Raw genomic sequence first — 6,768 nt, 5'->3', positions numbered from 1 at the left:
CGGGGGTTAGAAACTTGAATATGAAATGAACGATTTTTCTCTAGGGCGGTATTTTTAAGTCTTCATTTGATCTTTGATTTTTCTAGTAAATTAAATCAGGCAGCTACAGAAACAATCACATAACATGATAAGAAACAAAATATTTCGAAAACAGAGAAAACGTTGCTCAATTTGTTGATTGTTTGTTTCTTAATGTGTATTTTCGCAGTGGCACTTTAGAAAAGCTTTATCCTTGTACAGGTCTCTCTCCGTCACGAGTGTTTGTATTGCGCCCTTGTCGATAAATGCTCTCCACAAGATTGTGAGCGTATCGATTTCCATTAGGATAACATAGAAATTGAAGCAATGTCGGATTGATAACAGTTAAGGTGCGTAATCTGACGAAAACAAACATAAATCGGAAAAAAGTACTCATACAAACGTAAATATATACTTGTTTAAACTGATATGGTTATACTTTCATACGTAATACCTACATATATTTATATAAGAATAATAACTTAATATTAAAAATGAATAAAATGTTTTTATCTGTTTGTGTGTTATTTCTTCTCTCTTGAGCTGATTTTGATGGAATCGAAGAAGGACATAGTATCCGTTTCCATAGTTTTATTTCATGAGTAACTATCGCGACAATATTAAGGACATAGTACTTATACCTTAAAGCTGCCTTTGATGATTTAATTATCTGATTTATTACCTAAACATTATTAAACATAACCCCTTGGATGTGAATTATAGTGCTACGGAGCGGAGCAGATAAAGTGAATGGATCTGATCAGGTGCTCGCGTTACACACGGACTGGGAAGCGAACCACAAACGCCGGGGACAAATAGTTTTCGATTACTCTCCTTGCATTGGACATATTTTGCAGGTTTCACAGATACTGAACTCGGTTAGTCAAAATGGAACTTGACAAGTGGTTAGCGAATAAACTGTTATGTTATAAATTGAAATAGCTACCATACACTAAAGAAAAAGCGATCAAGCCCACTGGTGGCCACAACCACCCCAACCAACCAACCAACCAACCCCACCTCGGCGGTCGGGGTGGTGTAGCGGTCGAACACGTCAGTCGCGTTAGCTGGAGACCCGGGTTCGATTCCCGGCTTCGCCACCAGTGGGCTTGATCGCTTTTTCTTTAGTGTATGGTATCTATTTCAGTTTATAATTTATATATAATAGTGTTACTACTTAAAAAAAACAAATAAAAAAATATTTAATAAAATATTTTGTTATGTTCAGTCGACGTAAAAAAACCCGAGTGGTTGCTATAACCTCCACGAAAACTGCATTTGCGAGAAGACAACACGCATCACGGTCTGCAAAGTTGTACAATGTACTTAATGAATTCTTAGACATTTATCCAACTAGATTATATGAATGTAAAAGTAGGGTAATAAAATGGTTGAAAACAAAAAGCTATAAAGAGATTGAAGACTTACAACTTACTTAGAATAACATAGGATAGAGAAATAAAAGCAATTAGGTATGGAAATTAAGCGCAAAACTCAAAGACACACACACACATATTTATTGTGTACTTTTTACATTTTCGTTTTAATGTAAAGGATTGATATGGAACTCGAGTACAATATTTATTGGATGCACCGCAACCGCAACTTTATTGTCAGTGAAGCGAAGTTGTTTTTTTGTGTTATACATATTATGAACATGTTGAACACACTGTACAATTTTATTGTGTAAGTAGGTATGTGCTGTAATATGTAATAAATATGTAGGTACACAGGAATTATCAAATTGGGTGAATCATCATGATCAAACGGAGACAAAAAAAACTTCTCAGTCCCACTAATGATTATGGCACACATTAAAGTTATCCATAACATTAAAAATTCAGTGTTACGGCGGAACGAAAACCCTTTAAGAATTCTTGCAACTCTGCGTCAAAGTTCGAAACTCTTTGGTATTCAATTAAAGACTTTCCGAGTATCGAATATACACAGTAGTGGGATACCCCCATTTGCCAGAATTTCATTTGCCATAATTTTATTTGCCATCCTATTCAACAATCATAATATTGTTTTTCATAACATCTTATGCCATAATCATTGTTTACTATATTAATCTAGTGCCAGAAACTTTGTTTCCCATAAAGTCAGTTTCCATAATGTCATTTGTCAGAATCATCGAAATCCGTAATTACCACATTCCATACCATCATTTGTCATACAAATTAGCGTCCAGAAAAGTCAATTTCCATAATGTGCTTTGGCAGAATCGAAAACTACTATAATAGGTACTAGAAGGACTAGAGAATGAAACTGCTATCAGAAAGTAGGTTAGGTTAGGTTAGAACTGTGACCCCTGGAAAATGAAACTGCTATCAGAAAGTAGGTTAGGTTAGGTTAGAACTGTGAACCTCTGGAAAAGGAAACTGCTTGAAAAGTAGGTTAGGTTAGGTTAGAACTGTGACCCCCCGGAAAATAAAAATACTTTCAGACAGTAGGTTAGGTTAGGTTAGGTTAGAACTGCGACCCCCTGGAAAATGAAACTGCTATCAGAAAGTAGGAGTAGTAGTAGTAGTAAAACACTTTATTGTACCAGAAAATAATACAACACACAGGAAAAAGAGCTTATTATAAGTACAAAGGCGAACTTATCCCTTTAAGGGATCTCTTCCAGTTAACCTTTGAGCAATTGAGGGAGAATTGGAGATGGTAGGCATACAGTACAAACGGCGCAGGAAACGGATTCTAGGTAATAATAAATTATAACTTACACTAACATGCAATATATACGAATAAATACATAATATACAACTATACAAATAGCAAATGACATAAATATATAATATATAAATTAAATATATATTTACATAATAAAAGCTACAACTACAAAACCGCATACATCCAATACCTTAGTCTTCATCAGAGAGCCAAAGCTTTTTTAGATTAGCCTTCAGCGACGCGACCGACTGACACTGTCGAAGAGATAAAGGCAAGGAGTTCCACAATTTAACTGCGTAGATTGTAAACGATTTATTATAGGACCTATGTTGGTGGGGCGGGATACTCAAAGTGAGATTCACACTGGAACGGAGCCGGTGCCCGCTACCGTCAGCCAAGTATTTAAATCGTTCTGAAAGATAGGGAGGGGAAGTAGGAGAAAATAAAACATTATACAGGAGAGAAACCACGTGCATGTCTCTACGGCGACGGATGGGCAGCCACTCCAGCTGGGAGCGGAAATGAGAGATGTGGTCAAATTTTCTTAAATTAAAAATGTATCTGATGCACACATTTTGCAAACGTTCGAGCTTGTCAAGTAGCTCCTCGGTAAGGTCCAAAAATGCGATATCCGCATAATCCAGAAGTGGAATCAAAAGCGACTGCGCAAGGACAACCTTTGTACGGAACGGAAGGAAGCTTTGGAGACGTCGAAGCGAGTGAAGAGAGGCAAAGAGTCGCCTGCTAATTTCAGTCACATGGGGTGCCCACGAGAGAGTCTGATCAATGACAATACCTAAGTTCCTGACGGTAGAAGAGAAAGGAATGAGTGTTCCATCGAAGAAAATTTCAGGCACTGTCACTTCAGACAACTTGGAGATGAAATGAGGACTCCCAATCAAAATCGCTTGCGACTTCTTCGCATTAACCATAAGGCCAAAAGAAGCTGCCCAAGAACAAATAGAGTCGAGATCCCGGTTGATTCGGCTTATTAAAAAATCTAAATTGTCTATGCTTGCCGCTGAGTAGATTTGCAGGTCATCTGCATAGAGATGATAAGACGAAGCAAGAGACTTCGTGATCCCATCGATAAACAACGAAAAAAGTAAAGGAGATAGCACAGCGCCCTGCGGCACCCCCGCTGACAGATCGCACCAGGAGGAGACTGTGTCATCGACCATGACCCGTTGGCGTCTTCCAAGTAGATAGTCACGAAACCAAGAAAGAGTTAAAGGAGATAGGTTATAATTACGAAGAATAGCCAGAAGAATATCAAAATCCACGGAGTTAAAGGCACTGCTGAAATCTAGGAGAACCAGAGCTGTAACCTCTTTGTTTTCTATGTTGAGGCGGAAGTCGTCAGTAACCTTAACTAATGCCGAAACAGTACTATGCCCTGGGCGGAAGCCAGATTGAAAGGGATTAAAGAGATTATGTCTGTTAAGAAACGAAGAGAGAAGTCTGTTGGCATAGTGTTCAATTACTTTAGAGAGAATTGGGAGAATAGAGATTGGGCGGTACTGGGAGAAAGAAGTCGGACTAGAGACCTTTGGTAGCGGGATCACGTTAGCAAGTTTCCAAGATGAGGGAAAGGAGCCAGAAGCAAAAGAGAAATTGATGATCTCGGCCAGGACAGGTGCGATAATATCCGCCACTAACATGATCATGGCCAGACTGAACCCATCTTCTCCGACGGCTTTAGTTTTGATGGTTCGCAGAATAGCAAGAACCTCCTGTGGTTCAATAGGGCGGAACTGAAACAGAGACGAATCGGGTCGAGGAACACTGGCTAGAAGGGAGAGAGTTCGTTGCTTAACTGAAGAGTCAAGTTCGACCGGAGAAGAACTGAAATGTCGATTAATGGCATCTAAGTCAAGGCCACTCACCGGATCTTGCTGAGTTTTGCCCACCCCAAGAGATTTGAGAAATTTCCACAGCTTTGTGGGGGGACAGTCATCAATTGCCTGGTGTATATACCGACGTCTTGCATCTCTACATGCCTTATTACAACGGTTGCGTAAGGTCATGTAAGCACTCTGATTAGCACACGAAGGATCATTTCGGAGTCTGACGCGAGCACGATTCCGCTTCGCCATGAGGGCCTTAATCTCATCTGTAAGCCATGGCGCGGGGTAGTGCTTGACTCGAGTAGGCTTTAGAGGAGCGTGCTTATCAAAGATCGCGAGCAATACGTCGTTGAAAGTCCCCAGTTTTACGTCAATATCATCAGCCAACTGTAAGGCTGACCAATCAGCCATGCGCAGGTCATCTTGGAGAGCCTGTATGTCAACGTCTAGAAGGTTTCGGCGCAGCACTATTTTATGACGCTTTTTGGGGGGACGAATTTTGAAAGAAGCGAAAATAAGGTCGTGATTAGAGAAGGCTGGTGCGTTAAATTGTCCATGCCGTGCCACTATTTCGGCGGAAGAAGTAAGAATTAAATCAAGTTGGGAGGGAGGACCATTATGTGGAAAGTGAGTGGGGCCGAGGGGTAAGATTTCAAAATTTAGGGAGGATGCCAGTGAGTTAAGCTTGCGAGACCGGTGATCGTTTTTTATGAGACACGTATTGAAATCCCCCATAATAATACGATGATCAAAGTTAGGCGATAAATCCACTAGAGCATTCTCAAGTGCATCGAAATAATTAACCATAGAAGAGGGGCTGTAAAATACTCCTAGAAGAACTTTGCTGTGATGTAAGATGACTTCCAGGAAAAGATATTCCGGAGCGTTTGAGTAGACTGCGGGAGATTGAGAAACTACTTGACAAGCTATATCGCTTTTAATATATATGGCAACACCGCCACCGCGAACTATGCTGCCGCCATTACCATCTCTAGTGCCGATTCGGTCATTTCGGAGTAGACGGTAGCCAGCTAGCGGGTATAGTGTTGACGGCAAAGAGGGCTTAAGCCACGATTCCGAGATGAGGATTGCGTGTATGTTTTTAACGTCAAAAGTGGCTAATAAATCAGGAAAGTGTGCAGGTATACTTTGTGCATTGATGTGAACAATATTGAAACTCTTCCCCGCGTTATCGAAAGTGTCATGTAAACGCTCATTCAAATCTGGAATATCGGGAGCGTCGCTAAAAGAATCGTAAGTGCTGGACGAAGACAGTGAAAAAAACTCGCTATCAAGACTTGTATTCAAAATATCAGACATCTGCGGTAAGTAGAACAAAATAAATAACTATATATATAAATAATTATTATTATTATATTCCTAAAACTAAAAATGTACACTTGCAAGCAGAAAAACGTATCTAAAAAGAAATTAAGACGAAAAAAATTAAAGCTATATTCCGTAAATTCACCTCAAATGCTCGCCAGCAGCTGAACAGTCAAATAAAGCATAAGAAAAGTACATCATATTCATTTGGATATTACTTAAAGCATTTAAACAATAGGGCAGTAATTAAGAACTACTTATTAAAATAATTGGATGGAAAAAAGTAGAGAAATTATACACTTCACCAAATACACTAGGGGAGAAACGGAACGCAATTGTCAAACCATTTTGACAGTGACGGCGGTGACAGTGACAACTTAAACTTGCAAACACCCTGCAGACAAGATTACTCGAGAATTGAATATCATTTAACCTACATAATTGCCGTACAGAGTTAAAGTAAATGTGACGTGATATCCGGAACTTCGAATGGCTGACCTTGAGAGTACATATTAGGGAGAAGTGCTCACACAGAAGAATTAAATATATTAGCTAAGAGATCATTGCAGTTAAACCCCCATATACAGTTGAATAAATGACACTATGCCGTCGATTGCGACTGACATCGAGACTTCACTTTCGCGAGCCTCGATTTGGAAGGACCCTGCGCTCCGCCGAGGTGGCAGTACTCCTGGCAGCGTTAGGCAGCACGGGTACACCGCTGAGCTGCTCATCTCTATTAGTGGACGTCACTGGGGCGGCTCCGAGGGCGTTCGATGGCACCGGTAGTGCACGGAGCTCCATCAGAGTTGTAATTTTGTGTCGCGAGCCATCTGGACATATGACAACAACCCGGCCATCGCTAGTCCAGCTACCTTTGACTCCGTAGATGCGCCGGGCTTCA

The sequence above is a fragment of the Leguminivora glycinivorella genome, chromosome 7, assembly GCF_023078275.1.
Source record: "Leguminivora glycinivorella isolate SPB_JAAS2020 chromosome 7, LegGlyc_1.1, whole genome shotgun sequence".
Lineage (NCBI taxonomy): Eukaryota > Metazoa > Arthropoda > Insecta > Lepidoptera > Tortricidae > Leguminivora > Leguminivora glycinivorella.
Note: the sequence above shows the minus strand (reverse complement) of the source record.